This window comes from Gavia stellata, chromosome 10, assembly GCF_030936135.1.
Source record: "Gavia stellata isolate bGavSte3 chromosome 10, bGavSte3.hap2, whole genome shotgun sequence".
Lineage (NCBI taxonomy): Eukaryota > Metazoa > Chordata > Aves > Gaviiformes > Gaviidae > Gavia > Gavia stellata.
The window spans coordinates 33,853,909-33,874,649 of NC_082603.1; positions in this window are offsets into that span (position 1 = coordinate 33,853,909).

The window sequence follows — 20,741 nt, forward strand, 5'->3', positions numbered from 1 at the left end:
TCCCCCACAAGCGCAATAATCCCACTGATTCCGTTCACTGTATGAGCGGCAGGCCCTTGGAAAACGAAGCAGGGAGGGGATGGCAACCCCAGCTGGTGCCTCGATACATCCACCTGCTCTGAACGGGAGAGCCTGAGGTGGGCTGTGAGAAAGGGCCCTTCACCATGCGGGCACGGCGCCCGGCGCCTCCCCTTCGTAGGGCCCCCGGCTCCCTGGGCAGGGACGCGGCGGCCACCCCCGAGGGCTGGCAGCTGAGAGGCGCCGGGCCGGGCGACGAACCGCGGGCTGAGGCGGGGGGGAAAATGGCGCCCGGCGGGGCGAGGCGAGCGCCCCCCTGCGGCCCGCGGCCGCCGGGCCGGGGGAGGCGGCGGCGGCGGCGCGGGCGGGACAGTAGGGGGCGCTGCTCGGCCGGGCTGCGGCGGGGCCGCGGCGCGGGGGGGCTCGGCCGGGGCCGGGGCCGGGCCGGTCTGTGAGCGGAGCTGGCGGAAAGTGACAAGTGAGGGGCTGAGGGCGGCGGAGGCGGCGGCCGCCCGCGCTCGCTTCCCCGCCCGCCAGGAGAGCGCAGCCCCGAGGGCGCGGCGTGGGACGGGTCGGCGGCGCGGGAGGAGACGCGGCCCCGCGGCGGTGCGCGGGCCGGCCCGGGACGCCGGCGCTGCGCGGTGGATGTGGGAGTAGCGCGGCGCCGGCTCAGGAATGCAGCAGCCGGGCGGCGGGGACGGGAGCCTCTTGCTGCTCCCGCTGCTCCTGCTGCTGCGCGCGGGCAGCCGGGCGGAGCTGGCGGACGCCACGCAAGGTAGGGCTGTGCGGGGCCGCGTCCCGGCTTTTGTCCCGCGGGAGCGTGCCCTCGCCCGCGGCGGGACGGGGGTGAGACCGGGCGGGCGTCGGGGGGGGGGGGGGGAGGCCGGGACCAAGCCCCCGCCGAGCCGTTGGTGCCGCCCGCGTGGGGTCCGGCGCGGCGGGGCCGGCCCTGAGGCGCGGGCGGGCGCGCTTCCCCGGCTGCGGGGGCGAGCGGAGCGCGGCGCTGCCCGCGGGCGGGACACCGCCCTGGCGAGGGGGGCTGCGGGGCTGCGCGGCCCCTCCGCCCGCCGGAGAGCCCGGCGGCTCCAGCGCTCCCCCCCGCCCTTCCCGTTAACGAACTCCGAGTTTTATACTTGATCTGTGTTTAATTGCTTCGTAAAAAGCCCTTCCAAGTGTTTGGCCGAGTTGTTAGCTAAGCGTAACCATTCCCAGGCAATCCCGCTTTTGATACGTGATTTATGGGTCCCGAGGTGGTGTTATCAATGATGACTTGTCCTCTCAGCTCCAGCTCTGGGTTTGTTCTGCCATCTCATCGCCCTCGTAGTCTTCCAAGAAGGCTTTGTTTTTCAGTTTTTCTTCCCAAAACAATAACCTTAAAGAAAGCCTCTTTGATTTAGCTTTAACGAGCAATATTTATTTTGCCATCCTTCTGCTTTATTAGGGTTTTGATTTCAGCCTTTTGCAAATGATTTACGTTTAAAGCGTAACACATGTGTAAAGGGACCTAGATGGAATTAGGCAAGAAGGACTGATTTCCGAGGCCAAGTCAGTAAAAAGTGAGCAGTGCTTTTGAATGCCTGCATGAGAATTTCAGTAAGAGGTGGATACTCATGAACTTTGTCTCCTTGAAGGTATTTTATGGTGGGTACTTAAATCACAAGCCACTTCTGAAAAGTCCTGGTTGATAGTATGGCCATACTTAGTATTTAAAGAAGGGAAAAAAAAATGAACGCTGAAGAGATAAAGCTGATGAGTTTAACTACTTAGCAGTTCAGAACTGAAAAAGCTGTGGTTATAAAACCTCTAAGCCAAATTGCGGATACTGTAGGATAACAACTGCCTTTAAAAAGTCAGTCGCAGCTAACATGAAACGCTCTTGTCGTATGCCTGTGCCCGAATTTCTCGCTGTGCTTCAGTGTGTCCCTAATGGTGCCATTGCCTGGGACCGTGTGTTAGGTAGTGGATCTGTTTGAATGACTTCCAGGTACCACAGCGCGACTCTGCTGGACACAGGAGCCTCCTGGTGCAGATTCAATGGCCGGCTGATGTTCTGTCTTAGGGTAGGAATTCTCCATGACATCGCAATGGGAAAATTTTCAAATGTTGTTTTCTAGCGTCTCCAGGGAATGCTGTATGTGCTTAACAAATAGCTGCGTTTTTAAAAGGCGGGGGGGGGGGAAGACAGGCCATCTTTTCTCCTGTTTTTCAGCTAATTTCCAAACTGTAGAGTTATAGTATGAAATTTTGCAGGTTTCTAAGAGCCTGGAGGGGAAAAGCCCCATGAACATAAAGCAACCGATCAGACTGGGTCCAAAACTGGCATTTTTTTATTTACTGTGAATTCTGCTGGGAAGTATCTTTCATTATATGAATTCACCTTTATGTATGACTATTGATAAAGTCATTATGCACAATTACTTTCCACAGTGAACTATTTCCTGTATTCGAACCAATATCTTTGGCAAAAACTTACAATGTGGGCAGATCAAGTGATTTATTTATTTTTTTAATGATGGAACATCTATCACCTATGTGACAACCACATACTACATTTTCCCCCAAACTTGTTAAAGATCTAGGTTTTGTAGAAGAATAAGGGAACCTGAACATCTAACACTAATTAACAAGCAAACAAAAAAACTGTTATAAAGTGTTTTACAAATGTCTTTAAGATAACTGTAGTGGCTGGGTAAATAGATTTTGCTCCGTCAGAAACCAAACCAACCTTACAGAACCCTTCAATCCCTACCCTTTTACCCTCACATTTTTAAAAAGGATAGAATACGGACCACTAAATAAGTAAAAGACTTTTTTTTTTTTTCCTGGCATGGCAAATAAGGACTGCAGTGAAGGTCCACCTCTGATAGTAGCCTAACTTCTACTACCAGAAAAGATGGGCTGGGAGTCCAAGATCTGACAGTCTAACACAGTGAAAATATTGACGAGTAGATTGGGCTGTTAGCTCCCTGAGGTCCAGAAGGATCAGAGCCTCATTGTGCTGCGCTTGGTCCAAACATCTGTGAAGACATGACTCCCACTCCTGAGACTTCCCTGCTTGATGCTCTGATCCAGTAAACGTGTACAGATGTGCACAAACGGCCTCATGTGAGTAGGCTGATGCAGCTCAGTAGGACAAGTCACGTGGGTATCTGCTTGGAGGCCAGGAACCTGCGCAGCTATTGTCACATCTCTTTTGGGGGGATTATTACCAAGTCATCCATTTAGTTGAGATGTTGTCAAGTGACCAAAACTGTTTTGCTGTGTTGCCTTCCAAAAGCCCTTTTTTGCCTTTTCCTCTTCACTTTTCCCCCGGCTCCTGCTGCTTTCTTTTTGTCAACGACCTTTCCTTGTAGAGAGCAAAACAAAACAAAAAGCGCATTTTCCTTTGTACACGCATGCTGTCTTTAATGCGTGCTCTTCCCAAGGGTGCTCATGGGCTGGCCCAAGTGTTCGGAATAAAACCACAAAGTTAACGTGAATGTAAGTAGCAGGAACTCTTGAATATTTTTTCATTCTTCGCAGTATCTGACTATGGATATTTCCACTTTAGCTTTATTATTATTCCGTATCACGTAACTTTGTGAGGAGTCACAACGGAAGAAGCATGACTGGTATAAAAGCATTTTAAAACCATATAGTAAAACCACAGATCTCTAGATTGTGTTTTAGATTATAGGGGGTACTGTTGATTTCCTTGAAAGTTGCCTCTTGGGAGATAAAGTTCCACAGCTCTTGATTAGTCCCCATAATACTCCAGTGGTTGATTGTTTCGTCCGTAGGTCAACAGGCTGCTGTTTCAGCCAATATCCACTTAGGAGTTTACAAACAAACAAAATGCTTTTGTTACCATAAGCCTGTAAGAGGATGAGAATAGATGTCCCTGTTTGACTTACCATGATTGTAGTCTTGTCTTTCTTGGCAAAAGTTGCTTGAAGTATCAGCAAATTATCTTCAGGACAGCATTTCTTAAAATCGACTGAAACCGCTCTGGTCATGATGTACACACAGGATCTTTAAGTTAAAGCATTGCGAATGAGATTGGGCAGGGGAGCCGTTTAAAGCTTGTGTATGGGTTTTAAATACAAATACCTAAATCTAGGCAAAGAGGGGGGGAAGGGAAAAAAAAAGCTTCCCTGAGGTGTGACACTAGATACCACTCTTTGGAAACACATGTAGAAATGCAGCAGTCTTTTGAGACTCAAAAGAGCACCTCAGAGTTGAAAACTCTTTAAAAAGGTCTGTAACTAAATGCAGCTGCTTTCCACATAGCGATTGTCTTGCAAGCCAGAAATATCTAGAAAGTTAACTAATACAAAATAAGAAGTGTAAACCTTTTCTTCCCCAAGCCCTGGAAAAAATCTCAGTCATCCTCAATTGCAAATTTCACGTTCACACAATCATGCATGTTTTTGAAATTTTGTAACGTAAGAAACAATTTTTAGTGATCTGGTGGACTGTGGGCTGCAGTTATTTTGGGCTGCAGAGTCATGTGTTTTATCTAGTGTTTCAGTGTGATGTTCTCGTCGTGCTGTAGTAATATGTAATATTACTACAGCTAATATGTGCTGGTACGTCACTGGTGAAGTTGCTCCCCGAACCAAGAGAAACGAGGCAGCCTGTGTCAGGGCCAGCCTTGGCAAAGCCGGAAAGTCTCTCACCCAGCCTTGCGTAGGTAGAGGCGTGACAGTGATAATGCAGATGACATTTTGGCAGTGACTCCTATGTATTGAAACACTTCAATGAATGTCAGATGAAGTTATTTTATTGTTAAGATGCTATCTTTGATCCACGTTTCTGCTTTTAAAAATTAGCAAACTGGGGCTGTTGTCTCATAATAGTCTCTTGCACTTGAAAGCAGAGGGAAGGTTTATGTGAAATTTGAATCTGGTTGTATGGTAGGAAACAGTTTCTAGTGGTAAGGGTAGTGCTGGGAGGGCTGTGAATCCAACTCCCTAAAGCAGAAATTAAAGAAATCTTGGGTTGATTAGGGTTGAGGCAGCAGCTGAATAGTTAAGTGACTTCTTAGGGCTTCTTCCGTCCTGGTTTCTTTTTCATTCTAATCATGGAGATATTGAAAGTCAATGCATCTGCTCATGTATAAATGAAACAACAGTGACATGAATAAATGACAGCAATTGTCTGTGATTCTTTGGAAGTAATAAAATACTGGTGTTGGCTGAAGGATGCTTCTGTAGGTTTGGTGATCGCAGTTTTACATACTTCACGATGAATGAAGAGCGCTCTAAAATTCCTGAAATTTTACATTTGGTGTAAAATTTCATTTGGTCAGGTGCTGCAGAAGAAGTTATAATTTTTTCTGTCTGTTTGCAAGCAGAGTCACTGCCCCCCTTCTTCACCAGGAGTGTGGCATATAAGAGGCTTGGTCATGTTTAATGTCTTTTAATTGGGTTGAAATGACAGAATGCATGGAGAGGTTATGAAGTTTGCTAAGTTGAAAAAATGGAGTAATTTCAGCTTAAAAAGATACTACTAGTGTACTATGTAAAAGAAAAGATCTAAATATTAGCGTTATTTGATAGTAAAGTTCTTTTAGGTCCTCTTGGGAGTATAATGTAAAATTAAAAGAACTTGCATATTTGGAATCTAATGCAATGTGATATTGAAAATGGTGCTCCGCCAAAGTCAGACAGCTTGGGAAAAAGAAGTAGCTTTAGAAAGCAACCCTTTAGTGAGGGAAAGCAGTAACACAGGCTTCTCAGCATAATTCCATGCCAGCATCCCGTAGTGAGGAAGATTGCTTTCCAGGATCTCCTCCTGAAGTGGAGACATTGGAGTGCCACTGTTTCCAAGTAGATCTGCAGAGCAGGATACGAAAGGAGATGGCTAGTGACGTGTGAAAAGAATCCCATGGCGCATATTGCTGGGATGGACACAGATTTGGAGGAGGATTAGTTAGATATGATTCCTGAAAAATAAAGCAGAATGGTCACCAACGGGAACGGAAAGCCACATCACTCCCGTTGAGGAGGAATTGACAGGTGTAAATTAATTGTGGGGCCAGTACTGGGTTTCAGCAGTGCTGTGTACAATGGTAGGCTTTTTCTAATGTATTTCAACAAGTCATTAGCTGGAGTTCATGCCGAAGGCATGAAATAGGCTCTAACACAGAAGAAAGCCTAGGTCAAGTCTGCTTTGTTACTTCTGAGTTCCACGGAGTAATTGTACTTGATACCCTCTTTTAACAAAATCCCTTCAGAGAGCTGCATAGAGGCTCTGGTTGTGTTTGATCAGTGAGGTGCTACAGAGCACCTTCACAGGAGACTGAAGAACAACAAAAAATGGTCTCTTGCAGGAAGTATCCTGTATCGCTGGTGTTGGCAAGGTCTGGGCAGCGTGTCCCTGTCAGCTGGATCGGGACAATTACATGCCAGTTCAGTAGTGCTGGTCCGGGCATGGCTTAACCCACCCCAGCCTTTCTGCTGTCGCGGTGGAGGCGGGGAGCCTGGGCACGCTCGTGGCGCTTTGGGAGCGTTGGAGGGAAAGGAGATCTGCCTGGCCTTGGTGTCAGGGAAAGTTTGAAAAAAAAAAACCCAATAATTGAGGCAACTCACCATATGTAGAGGCAAGACACACTCCTAAAGAGTTTGAGCAAAAGTGCTGGTAACTTTGTGCAGATGTTGCATGTTTTTTATAACTGCTGCTGATGCCCTGTTCTGCGTTGTGTTGTACAAAGACATGCTTTCACTCAGTAACAGATACTTGGGACTAGGTTTACGTTAGGCCTTAGCCATCCCAATATGCAATGGTAAAGTTTCATAACTAGATGAGTTCTTTGGAAAACAGTTAGTGGAGGCCCTGGTGGAAGCCTGCATTTTATTAAAAGTTTTTTTTTCAAACTGGTCAGGTCATATGTTGAAACTGATACTTCACGATGGCTTCCTGTGACCTTCCGCTCCGTTCCTCCAAGGGGTGTCAGTTGTGTGTACTCCTGTCCCGTTCCCAGATGCTCTGCTCTGTCTGCAGCAGAGCTCCGAACATCTGCTCCACGCAGAGCTGGGAAAGAAAGAGGGTGGCAAGGCTCTGTGTCGGAGCATAGCAGCAGGCCATGGGAAATTGAAAGATCAGAGATAAGCAAGGAAGAATGTTCGGCAACTTTATAACCTCATCGCGCGTTCCCTCCAGAGACTGGAAGTATATGAGGGTATGCTTTTCTTACCCTTAGAACTTCAGATTGTCTTTGGAAGGATACGCATTTCCAGATTTACAGCATGAGAGTTCCTCTTAAGAGATAGGTATTTTGTCCTCCTCTGAAGGAGGTGGCACAGCCCCTCCCGGAGATGGTACGCCGTGCTTTCAAGGGTTGATGGTGCAAGTGTAATATGCTGCCTGAGAGCGTCCACGTTGTGGCTGGTCAATACAGAACATAATGGCTACTCATTGAGAGAAACTGTGTGCTTCAGTGCTGAGGATACCTGCTGGAGAAGGAGGAATTTGTATACGATCTATGTGGCCTATTTTCAGAGCTCATGAGGACCTTTAGCTCTTACAACGTTTACTTGGGAGAGCCAAGCACTTCTCAAAATCTCATCAGAAAGGTCATAGGGTGCAGATCCGTCCAAAGGCTTCAGCAGCCTGGTCAGGAGAAGCGAAGCTGCTTGAGATGATGCAGTGAGTGAGAAATTTTGCTAGAGCCCTTTTTAAATCACGTCTGGTACTTCATCTCTTCTTGTTGGGCCAATACCACTTTGAAATACGTTTTTCGTATTTCAGTCTCCTAACCACATCTAGGTAAAAGGCAGGAATGGCATTTGCAGGGAAAAGTGCTCTCTTTGGGTAGCCCAGCTGACAAGCTTTTGAGTGCAGAACGTGGGCTTAGACCTGAGAGCAAGAGTAGACACTAATAAGACCTAATAATAAGACCACCACCTTTCCTTGCTTCTTTAAATTGTTACAACTATGTAACTACCGTTATTTGAAAAATAATGGCAGTGCTTCCAGTAGTACATAGATTAATTTGTGCTAGGCAGAGGCCGCAGGATAGTATTCGGTTTTGTTTTCATCTAAGCATTTCCTTTAGCACTAGCACTATAGAAAAGTTACTGTGACACTTGCTGTGTTAAAGTATTTTCAATTAAAGTGACTTTTCCACCGCCTTCCAGAGAGCTTTTGTCTGGTTTTGAACAGAATTTGAGTGTCTGATCATACGATTGTTCTTCCTGAAGGCTTTGCTTTAAAAGCAGGGATGTAAAGGGGGTGACATATATATAAGGATTCTTGGGTAACAAAAAAATGCCGGGACGGTAGAATGAATTGCAGAGTATGGTGACAAAGCTGGGCTGATGGACATCCTAAAATTTTTGAAGCACATACAATAAGGGCACAGGAGTCTTGATGTTCTCCAAGGTGAGTCTGTTGGTTGTGGTGAGCGCTTTATTTATTCTTTCTTAGACTTGGTACCGGCTTTTGTTACACAACATTATGCACTGGGTATGTTTGGATAATATAAACCAGCTTGCCAGAGACATTTTGTTGCAAATATGAACATGTTACAGAACTGCTAATCTGTTGAAGTCCTCAAGAGAGTCAGACATCTGGAAAAAAACAGGAAGGATTAGTCCAGACTCAGTACACCCCGTGAGGTCAGGCGGTGGTATTCCTGTCCTTCTCTCACTACAAATTGACAGGGGTTTGAATGTTTTCAGATGATTCTTGTATTTGATGAAGCTTTTAAGTTTTCAGCCACTTGCAGAAAAAAATATCTATGCCTGTGCTCGTTACTGCTCTGAGCTACAAAGTGAGTGTGGTAAGTCACCTTTTTGACTTGGTTGGAGGAGGAGAAACGCTGTGCTGTAATGCTGTCATTGTGTTTGTAGCAGCAGCCGAGTAAAAAGTACAAGCCTGTCTCACCACCTCAGCATCCATACCTTTGAACATTTGTAGAATATGTAACTTGGAGAGGGGTTTTGTTGTCTTTCTGTTGAGTTCAGTTTTAGTAATTCTGTCCTCAAAGATAAGCGTGATTGTGTACACAGAGCAGTCTCTAGGAGAAGCCAGAAGCTTGGCCAAATGACCAAAAAAACCCCAAAACAGTGTTAAAAGTAAGATTAGATCCGTTTTTGATCAAGTGAAGTCCTCTTTGTAAAACTTCTGATACCTCTCCATGAAGAGAAAGGTGAAGTAACGTCTTTATTGTACAGTGAATATCACTCTCATCTCTGAGACCTTTACAGAGTTACTGTATATCTGAGCACTGTGGAGTCTACACTGTATTTACAACAGTTTTTGCCTCTCCCAGTTTTTCCTGTAAGAGGTCAGTTATCGTGGTTGAACATCTCTTCTCCAAAATTAACTTGGCTTCAAATAAAAGGAAGTATCTTTGTAATTGTTTTGTTTACTCTGAAATATTTGATGTGCTGTATAAGTAACAAGCATTCTGTATGTTTTAGTTTTTAATTTTATTTTATATGTTAATTATTCATTCCGTATGTTTTGATTTTTTTAAATGCATTATCTCTCTATGAATTCAGTGAAAATTTGTAGCATGATGGAGACATCTCTTTTTCTCCAGAACAAGCTGAAGGTAGAGAGCACCATGTAGAGCTCTGCTTTCAGTGTGTTTCCCCCAGAATGACAAGAGGTCATTTAATTCCCAGTTAATTGTCAGGGAAATGGATTTATGTCATTAAATGCTTTCAAAAGGTCACAGAATAGCACTAGGTGGAGCTTTGCTTCTGACCATTGATTTACTATTTTAGTGTCTTGAACCATTTTCTCTTCCTACATTTAAAGCTCTTCTTGAAATGAAGAAAATGGTTTCCAGTGTTGGTTTGTGTGCCCCTTTTTTATGAAGAGTAGAAGCCCAGAGCTCCCCTGAGAGCTAAATAGCCCTGGAGGGCTAGCAATATCCCACAGCTGAGAAGCTGGCAGCAAGAGGGAAGTTGGTAATTAGAAGTGAAAATGTGGTAGTTTAGAAGTAACTATCAGCCAGCGATTAAATCTGAAATTCCAAGTGGGTTCTTCTTTTGTTCAGGCCCTGTCTGGGCATTTGGTGCCTTTTGCTACTGCTGGGTGGGAGAGCTGCATTTGCTCTAATTAGCGGTATGTCAGAAGTTTTCCCAGAAACTCCGGCTGGTGTGAAGCTGGCCCCCTTCTAGCTGGTGTAGATGCTCTTGAGGCTTGAGCCTCTTCTTCGATTTCCTTTTAATATCTGGGTCAACTTAGTAGCGTTGCCGATGCTTTTTACAGCTTTGAATGGTCCAGAGTTGTGGTTTGCGAGCGTGGTCCCTTTGCCCAGTACTGCATGAAGCAGTTATGATTAACTTGGGAATGCCGGGCTGTTGGCATCTCTGAGGTTGAAATGCTTCATATTCATGATAGGACGTTTTTGAACTGAGGGCCCTTTGCTTTTAAATTCACTTTTCTTGGCAGTCTGTCAGAGCCCAAGTCTGGCAACCTTTGTAAGTGAGATGCAACAAGCCTCTCTTATTTTAGCTATTGGTCTGTCACTGTGTTTTTAATTTACTGTAATTTAATAACTGACACAATACTGGAATAAATAAATGGGTTATGAACATTCTCATAGACTTTGGAAGTCCAGCTCAGGGCAAGATTTAGTTTTTAATTAACACTGTCCATGAGATTTATTGTTAAAATTGTATCCTTTTAAATAAGTAAATCTGAAGTTGAGCAAGAGATGAATAATTGAAACCTGGTGTGGGATAAGAGAATGCATTCTAGTGCATGCAGTAGTGGAGCACAGCGCCTTCCCCAGCAGAGCAAGTGGAGGACCATCATAGCTCGAGACTCTGTTTCTCATAAGTTATGGGTCATTCCACTGCCGGGCCATAGGTTGGATGTTGTTGTTATCTCTCCCTTTATTTTTCCTGTGTATGATATGTTGCTGTATGTTGAAAAACACATGTTCTTCACGACATTAAGAACAGTAGTATTTTACGTGTGTATAAACCAGATTTTTAGTACAGCAAAGAGCTTTAGGAAGGCCTTTGGCCGCCCAGCTAGAAAGAACTGTTGAAGGGTTTTTGCTTCTTTTAGCCCCTACTGCTATGTAAATTCTCCAAAAGGAGGCCCAGGCAAGGGAAGAAGCTGTAAAGGCATCCTCTCAGTATAGAAGAATCTTAGTCATTAGCAAAATTGTAATTCATCAGGGATCAAAAGAAGACGTTCTCCTGATTTTCTTCCATTACACAGAGGGAGGTGACATCTGATTTGCCATTTTTCCTTTGAGAGTGTGTTTGTAGGATGTGATTTATGTTCTCACATTCTGGTTTTGTGATATTTTTAATTTTTTTAACACAAAATCTTCTTTTAAATCCTACTGAGTATTTCTGAGTCTTACGACTGGTTGTGTAGTGAACCCTGAGCGGTAGTAAAAGGTTCACAAAACTTGAGAATGTTTTATGTGCAGAAATTTGGCGTTCCATACGGACTGCTCTTAAGATCTTTGGTCTCCTACTTTTCATAGCAGCAAATAGGGTCCAGATATGAAGAGCTCTGTGATCAACCCCTTTCATTTCAGGCTGAAAATCTACAGGGAATGTCAAAGTCAGACTGATTCGCTTTTGGTTTATTTTGTTGGTTGCGCTATTCAGGGTGAGACAGATTAGGTTGGGCATTAAGCTAACTGTCCCATTCCTTTCTTCCTGAACTGGTTTTAATGGGGAGCCGGACTTGGCAGTGGTCACACTTGTGTCTCTGGTTTCAAAATCTACTTATCAGTGAAGGTCCTAATAGTTCTGGGGAAGTTCTTTGATCTGTCTTCAAAATTTAAAAATTTGATAGTTGGTATTGGGGGAAGGGGAAAAAGGACTCCTCGGTGTTGATAGCAGGTAAAGTTAATTTTCAGTGACTTTGTTCAATAAAGGAGAGACTACGTGCAAACTCACTGCTTTTCCTTGCCGTAAGGCTCTTGGTTGGGTAATATAATCTCTTGGTGAGTGCCACAGGTGGAAGCGGCCCCTGTGAACGGCGGACCTTTAGAAGGATTTCGGGGGACCTGAACATCTGTGGTTGCTCTGTTGTCACTCATGGGGCCTGTTCCGTTCCCTCATTGGAGGCCATTCTGAAGACTCTGGGTTTGGAGCTCTTAAGCACTGGGCAAATTTTTTGGCCTGCATTATGTTTATCACGGGGTGCCTCTGGTATAATGGTCGCATCCAGCTTTAAAAATCCATGGGTAGCTCTACGAGCAGTCCCCTTTCTCAAGAAGATTTCGACTGAATGCAGCGCAAATGTTTTAACTGGCATCTTCTTCCTGTTGCGTCAGTAAATCACTGAAGCTGTTGCCTCAGGCGTCACAGTCACCCATCCAGCAAGGGTCATTGCAGGGAGGGCAATGCTATCGCTGCCTTTGGGTTGGGAAAATTGCAGCGTGTAGGGTTCTGCTCAGTTTTGTACATTAGGTATTTTTTTCTGTCAGCTCTACAGAAATCCCCTACCCAAACCCTGTAATTGTCGGATGTTCGGTTATACTATTCCCCCTGCCAGTTATTATCTCCTAAGATTATCAAGGGTAACTTCACATGGACTAATTGTAATAACTGAAAAGGCCTAAGGGGAAGAATTCTGTCTCGACATTGCAAGTAGGGGATTAAGTGTGTATATATTCAATGTAATTTGCTGAGAGGTGTCTATGTACCTATCTGTCAGAAGAACTGTAAAAGCATTTGAAATATTGCAAAGGATAGTTATGTGGTGATATGGAGGCTCAACTTTCTTTTGCTTTTGTTGCATTATCCCATTGAAGCTAATTTTATACACTTTTTTTCCTCCCCTTGCCTATATAAGCTAGTGTCAGGCTCCTTGAGAAGGCACTTACGTTCTTGAAGGATTATTGTCCTAATTTAGCTTTCATTTCATCAGGTATCAAGGCCTGATATTATCCTGCTATTTGTTACTGAACTTTTACTGTAAATTACTGACACCAGAGATGGTTGGTGATTACAGCGAAGATGACTGAGGTGCAGGAAGGAAATATTAGGTTTTGATCTCTACTTGCTTTGCTGTCTTAAAGATCCTACAAGTGGTTATGATCCTCTGGGGCTCAGTCATTCAGTAATGCTGATTAAAATAGTCAGTCTGAGCAGCAGAGCCTGACAGATTTTCTGCCAGAGTCCTTTAAAGAATACATGTAATGCATCTTCTAGGAAATGTAGCGGGCTATTGCTTTCAGTCAGATAAAATATTTCCCGTATAAAAGAATGCTTACTGTGCTGGAATTGTAATGGAAGGTACTGTTGTGTCAGAAATAACAGGCTGGATTCATTGCATCTGCTCCTTACAAATGTATTTTTCCTAATGATCAATGTTTTTGTTAAAAATAATGTTAACAGCACTAGAACTGTATTTGTGCTACAGTATTCCTGGGTTCTAAGTTGTTTCTTCTGAACTGGAGCATATTAAGTAATACAGACGTCTGAAGCTATTCAGCATAGCAGTTTTATTTAAATAAGGGGTAAAAAGTGAATTATCTAACCATTCAAAAAAGATTTATCTGTCTTAATTTTGGCCTTAGTGGAATCATTCTCTAAGCTTTTCTTGGGACTTCTGGGTAAAATAGAGCCGCTTTCAACACGAAAGGGATGATGTGCTGTACAAGTATGCAAGCACACCTCGAGTGTGATGTTATCGCCCTAGAAGATGCATCTTTAAACAGTTAGCATGAACTCGTTCCTCTTAATGATGGTACTTGTCTACTACTAGACATAGAAAGTAAACTGGAAAGTTACTTTGATATATTTCCTTTATTTTTAAAATCAAATAAATTTTTTTCATAGAAAATAATTTTGCTGCTTTGTTTCCTGGCTCCCTTCATCTGGCATTGGACAAGGGGAGTCCTTTTATAGAAAGCGCTTTCAGCACTGAGTGTCCTAGAATCTCTTATCCTGGAGAACAGGGCAGTGCAATTCTTTTCATTGACTTCACTGGGACTTAAAGTACATGTGATGCTTTAGAGAAATGGGAGAGGTGTTTTGGTTTTGTTTTTTGTTTTGTTTTGCCACGTTGCTCCCTTGCGCCGGTACAACTCCTGAGTATTTCCCATCGACTTCAGTGTTGTTCAGATGTACGGTGGTACCCCTGAGATGGTTATTCTTCTGTAGGTCTGTGCAGCAAAGGAAAACTAATTGACAAATGGTGATAGTCTGGAGTTCTGCCGGTGCCCCTTTTCCCATAGATGTTAAGCGTCCACTGCAGAATGTGTGAAATTTGAATACTTTGGGTTTTGTCTTGAAGCAGAATATAGTGTTGCTTTTGCTTCCTGCACCAAATGCCATGGGAGAAAGGATAGTTTTGATCCGTGCTGTCCATACTGTGATGTGTAGCTGTCTCAGCTTTCAGGGATGAAAGACGACTGTCATTTAAAGCGCTTGCCATATGAGAAAACAGTGCCTATTCTTGCATAGCTGTTTGGGGGAAGGGAGAAAGCAAATGCTTTGCATACAGGAAAATATCTGCACAGGGGGTATTCGATTTCACTAAACAAAATATTATCCAACCTCCTTTGCATGACTTTCATACCATAATGGGGTTAAATTGAACAGCCAAATGCAAACGGTTACACTTCTTGTTCCATGTATGTTCTCATGCCCTCTACCAACCTTAACCATAAAATCCTGTCTTTTTTCTTAAAGAAATATATACTAGGAAATGAAAAGGCATCTCATTTGCCTAGTAATAAATAGTATAGAATTCAATCAAATCCTAATGAGAAGATACTGTTTATTTCTACTAGAAATATTTCTCAGACTGAATGTATGACTTGAAATAAGTGGTTTCATTTCCAAATTTTAAATCCGTTTGTATGTCAGGAAAGCATTTACAGTATTTGATGAAAGCCGTTGCTACTTGAAACAGTATTTGTTCTCGAAGCCTATATTCAGTAATTGCATGTGCAATTCAAGGAGAGTAATAGGAGTTCTCCGAGCATGAACTTACTTTTCACATTTTGGAGGAATGCGAAGATACAAAAAAGGAAATGTTTAATGCTGTGCATTTAAATTAGCTCTCTTGATTGGGAAGCAGCTCCTGGTTTTAGTCTCCTATGTGGCTTCTTTGGCTTTTATTAGTTTTCTCTTTATAGAGTTCTGAAATGAGTGATTTTTGTGTATGTAGAAAAAGGATTTTAGAATCTTCAGGATTTTTCTGTTTTGCCTGAATCTATCAAACGTTCGTTCAGATGAAGTGAAAAGGAAGACAGCTTAAAGTGTCTTTTTCCTGTTGCGCAAGGTTTGATCCTTGCTTGAGTTCTGCAGAATTTACTAGTTTGAGCCAAACTAGGAAACATTTCAGATATTTTATGTTCATTCATCTTTGATGTTTGGGATTTAGGACTTCAATGGTTTATTTTGGATATAAGCCCAGGTGAAAATGTGCTGGAAAAGGGGTGCACCTGGCAGGCGAGGTTCTGGCAGCCCTTTTTTGGCCTGCACCAACAGGTTCTGTCCTGGGCCAATTTTAATCCGAGGCGTTTCTAGGGTTTCCATCTCCCTTGTGTCTGGATACTGGTATGTCTGAAGATACAATATACAGGAGGGTCATCCCTGGAGAGCACAAGCACTGAAAGCTTGGAAACTCAGTGGTAATGCCTGCTTTCCAGGGTGGGTGTTTTGTTCTTTTTTGTCCTGTGTTTTTTAATGATGAACTTGCTCTCTATGGAACTCAGTTTGTTGATATTTGGAGATGAAATGGCATACACTGAACTTCATGATTTATATTGTCTTTGGTAGAAGGCTTACTCAAAGATGCTAAGAGTGTTTGAAAGCATCATCTGATCCAGAGTACAGCTGCATTTTCACTCACATTCTTTTATGAGGAGCGGAGCACACTTTGGGGCTATGGTATTGAGCTACTCTGATGAATCATTTCTATTGGCAAGTCAAAGTCCTGGGGTTTTGTTTGGGTTTTAGTGTATTCTTGTGTCAGCCAGCATCTGCTTAGATGTTTTCTATTAGCATCCCTTTAATTTTGGGATATGCTTTGCTTAATTGAAACTTTGAAGTCACAGGAAGATACTTTGACCAAACCTGTTCTTCCTTACACTAATGTAAATGCAGAATAAATGGATGCTGTGACCTATGCTGGTAATAAATTGTCTTTGTTGAAGAGTCCATGATTTGAAAGTTTCCAGTTCCTTTGGTTCAGCAAGACTCCAAATTTCTTGACTTTCCAAGCATGCTGCAAGGCTTGCCTGCTTATCTGAGCTGCTTAATAAAGAATAGATGCGAGGAAGGGTAGCTCTTAGAAATCGTGAATGGGTAGCGGTAGTCGCTGGTACATCATGGAGCACTTACTTCACATGCATTTTCTTGTACACGTGCCAAAAGCATAGGGCAGTTATAGTTATAAATGAATACCCTGGTCTGGTGTTAGAGAGGTGGTATGGTTCAATTCTTACATGCACATGATGAACAGCTGAGAAACATAACATACCGTGAAGTTATGCAGCAGTGCCAGCTCTTCAGTTGTTTTGTGTTTATAAGCAGATGCTTATTCTTTAATCTAGGCAATGATTGGTATATTATCCACAGTGTGACTGATTTACCAAGAGATGCAATCAATTTGTTTCCAAGCAGAGACATGTCTGGTCTAATACAATACAGGCACACTAATGACAATGCAGTTTCCAGTGCTTTTTCTTATTTTCCAGTTTTGAGTGACTGGGGTTATTAAAAAAAAAAATAAATCCATCTGTACCAATTTACTTTTTCAGGGGAGAATGTACTGGGGAGAATTACAGATGTTCATGTGCCCAAACCCTATGATGGAATTAGCAAATGACAGAGCTGCAATGCTATTTGGCGTGGCAGCGAAAATGATTGACCTATTTTTCTTTCAAAAACTTTTGTTTATATTAGAACCTTTGTATCACAAATAAAATTAGCTTTATGTGAATGAGAAGTATACTTGTAATGATTTAGTTTAGAAAAGTAATGTCAACACCCCAAAGGATTTCTGGCCTTTGATTTTTCCAGTGTCCAATGCAAGCCTTTCATAGAGGCTGGATAATGTCTCATTCTGACTTCTGTTGCAGCACACAAAGAGAAGTGTCTTGACAGCTTCCAAACCAATAATATCTTACTTATGTTTCAATATATGAATAACAGCACAGGCTTTCTAGAGATTATCTTCTTGTAATGTCTTTAGTTCTGTAACATACTGTAGCCAGATGAATGTAAATCCTTCAGCATTTTGAAGAACAGGAATGTATCCCTTTTAAAAATGTGTGTTATAGCAGGGATGTGCAGTAACATTAATTCACTGAGCCAGAGTTGTATTCTTTTAATTAAGAGGTGCAGTTAGCAGAGCACATGATACTTCTTCCTCTTCATGCTCTTTCTTTCCTCTTTTCTAACCTCTGTTCTCCAGTGTGGTGTTTTCACGGTCCTTGGGAGTCTTGTTTTTTCAAAGTCATCCCCTGCTGACTATTTTGAGGTCTAAGAAGTTTCTTCAGCTCTGATTTAAAAGAAGTTGTTCCCTTTGATTACGTAAATAATTCCATTGCTGTCCGTGTGATTAGTTTCTTTGCCGTGGAAGAGCTGGGAGGAGAAGAGGCCAAAGAGCTGCCAGCGCTTCTTGGTCCATCAGCTGTGATGCCGTCTCATCCAACGGGGATGCGTCTTTGTGCGTCCCTGGTTCGTCATGTCACCTGGGGACTGTGTAAACGAGTCTTTGCATCAAGTAGTGCAAGGAGAGACTGGTGGAGAAGCCATTCTGTGCAAACTGGTGCTGGAAATGCTCTGCTTCTGTTGAAAAAGCTGTTCCGCACGGCGTTGCTGCGGATGTCTCCAGTCTTTCTCAGCAGGCAAGTCCTCCTATGGCAAGTTCTGGTGCTTTATCAGCTGCAGCAAGAAGTGAGAACTCCTCCTGCTAATCTTCTTAGAGGCAATTGCTGTGGGGAGGAAAAATGCCTCAAGCTGTTACCTCCTCCACAGGGCTGGTTTGTTTTTCCCTTTCCTATCATCTCATTTGCCCCACAGCATGTGCACCACTGCCTGTGTTTGCCTTTTTTCTTCTATTGACAGCAAATGTTGCTTATTTGTTCTTGTCTTGAGGAAAACGTTGACAATAGTAACTTTTAATTTAATATCCGCCAGTTCCTAGATTACTGTAGTGGCAGAATGGGAAGCGTTCAGGCTGGGGACATCTGTGTTTGTTCATGAAACAACAAGAGATGCGGCGGATGGAAAATAGATGAAGTTTGTTGAGGCACAAGAAACTGGAAAGATACCTTGAAGAAAGTGTTAAATAACAATCTCTGCTTAAGGCCCCAATCCAGCAAAGCACTTAAACATATATTGTAACTGTAAACAGTTGAGATGTCCAGTTGATTTAAATGGGACTAGTTTTGTGTTTAAAGTTTGATACTCGCTTGAGTGCCTTTCTGGATCAGGGCCTAAGTGAGTGAGAGTTTGAGTTGTTTTTCATTTGCAGGAGAGAGACTTGAAAGTGAGACCTGACCAGTGGTTAGTGATGTCCTGGGGCATCTGAGATCCCAGAGAGACTTTTTAAGGCTGTATCCCTGTGGCTACTTTTCCTGCCACTTGCAAATATGCTTCTTTTTCCTTGCTTTCTTTTCTGCTCGCAAGTCAAATGACTTATGCAGAATGTGAATCTAAAAGATGCAAATAATTCATTGCATGCAAGGGTAATGGTGTACCTGATCACATTTTTCAAGGGCCTCAACCCACCTTGTGTGGCGGAAGAGAAAGAAGGGAAGGAGCAACAAAAGTAGTGATATAGAGGTGTCTTTCTACTTCGCTGGCGTTAAGTACGTGTAAAATTCTTAGTTTTATGTTATTACACAGAAAACTATAGGTGGGGTTTTGAAATATAGAGGTCCTATGTAGATAATCTGTATTTTTTTGTGAATCTTCAATCCATCCAGAAGCGTTTCGTAGGGAAACAGGATTTTTTTCAAGCAATTATTCCCATATGACTTTCATTACTGGGAGGAACTTGCTTAGTGGGCTTGATCCCACAAACTATTTCTCTTGTAAGTTGTCTTTACTCCAGAGAGCTAGCTGACTGCTGACTTCAGAGGAGACTGCCGTGCAGAGAATGCCATTCTGCTTCAGGTTCGCCATTGACTTACTCTGCAACAATTTGTCTCCTTCCCAATCTGTGTGAAGTAGGATAATAATGTTTACCCACCTGTGTAATACAAGTTCAGATGCTTGAATGAAAGGCCCTACTGTGCAAAAATACAAGGTAGCACTATTGGGGGGGGGGGGGGGGAAGTATTCTATACCTGCAACTTTAGACTATTTGCAGTGAATGTAGCGAAGTTTTCATTAACAGGTAAGGTGTACTTGGTTTGCACTAGTGCGTGGTGTCGCTTTAAAAAGAAATAATACTAGGAAATAACGCTACAGTTGTTAGTATTGGCAAAATTAGTATATTAGCTAGTTAATACATCTTGGTATTGGCAAAAATGTGAAGGACAACTTTCTGTCCCTTAGGTGTGGAAATTCTGCTGCTGCTATTCCTGGTTATTGAACTATTCTGCTTCTGGCTAACGTGCTGCCTACCTCCTATTCCTCTCCTGGCTCACAAGTCCATGTCGTTTCTGACTCTAAACGGCATAGTACTTTGAAGCGGCTGGCAGAGGAAAAAGGTTGCAATAGCAGGGTGACTAAGACGAATGAAGATGAGAATCAAATTTGCTAAAGAATAATACTTAAAGAATAATATTGTTTTTACTGTGTATTACACCTGCAGGGCCTGGACAAGATTTATGCCACAGTTCAGCTTGTGTACAAACACCTGGTAAGGAACAGGCTCCTTTTTCTGGTGCTTTTGTAGTCTAGATCTCAGTGGTAAAACTCTATTGACTTCAACAGGGGCAGGAGTTTGCCGCTCCCTTCGATATGTAATGAAGGGTGTGAGGAGGAACAGTAGCCCAGAGCAGAGATTTGACCAAAAGTCACACAACAGGTTAAAAATACAGCACAGGCTCTCCCAAGTCTCCAGCAGGCACTTTATAAGCTGCCCCAAATGCTTCTGAAGAATTAAATGAAAGAATATAGAAAATTGTGAAATAAGCAGCTCTTCTGTTACTCTTCAGTCATCGGCTGTGGCGGGGGGGGGCTGTCCAGCATACTCAGTAAAGACCCTTGTAATTGCTCGTACGTAAGCTTTAGGTCAGGAAATACACCTGACAAAGCTATAATTTGTAGACCTGTGTAAAACACCTTTTCATAAGGCTTTGTTTCATATTCGTTTGGCTAAATCTTCTTACAAATTTTCTTAGCGTTTTACGTGCACAAACTATATCATTGTTTTGGAAAATGCAAGTCTGACCACTGTAAATGGGTTTATATTTCCAACAGGGCAGTTATTTAATTTCCTGTTGGAAGTCTGCAAATGTTGGCACTGTTCACTCATTGGCAGGAAGCCAAAAGAGAGTATGGTATCATTAACGTGCTACAGTCCATTCGAGATTTCAATTGGTTTCATCCAAACTTTAAGACTGCACTATAACAAAATATGTTTTTTTGATTAAACTTCATAAAAGCAGTCAGGGAGATAGGGGTGAAAGGGGGGTGATAGGGTATTCTCTAGCATGAAAACAGCTTTTTTTCTTCCTTACCTAGTCTTGTGTTGCTATAATCCTCGTTTTGCTGCAGACTTAATCTTACTTTGTAGTTTTCCATTAAAGTACCACAAAATGAAGGCTGAGGTCTGATCCTGAAATTGGCTCTTTCAGTATAAACATGTTCCCTGATGCAGTTCCCTTCCTTGGGATC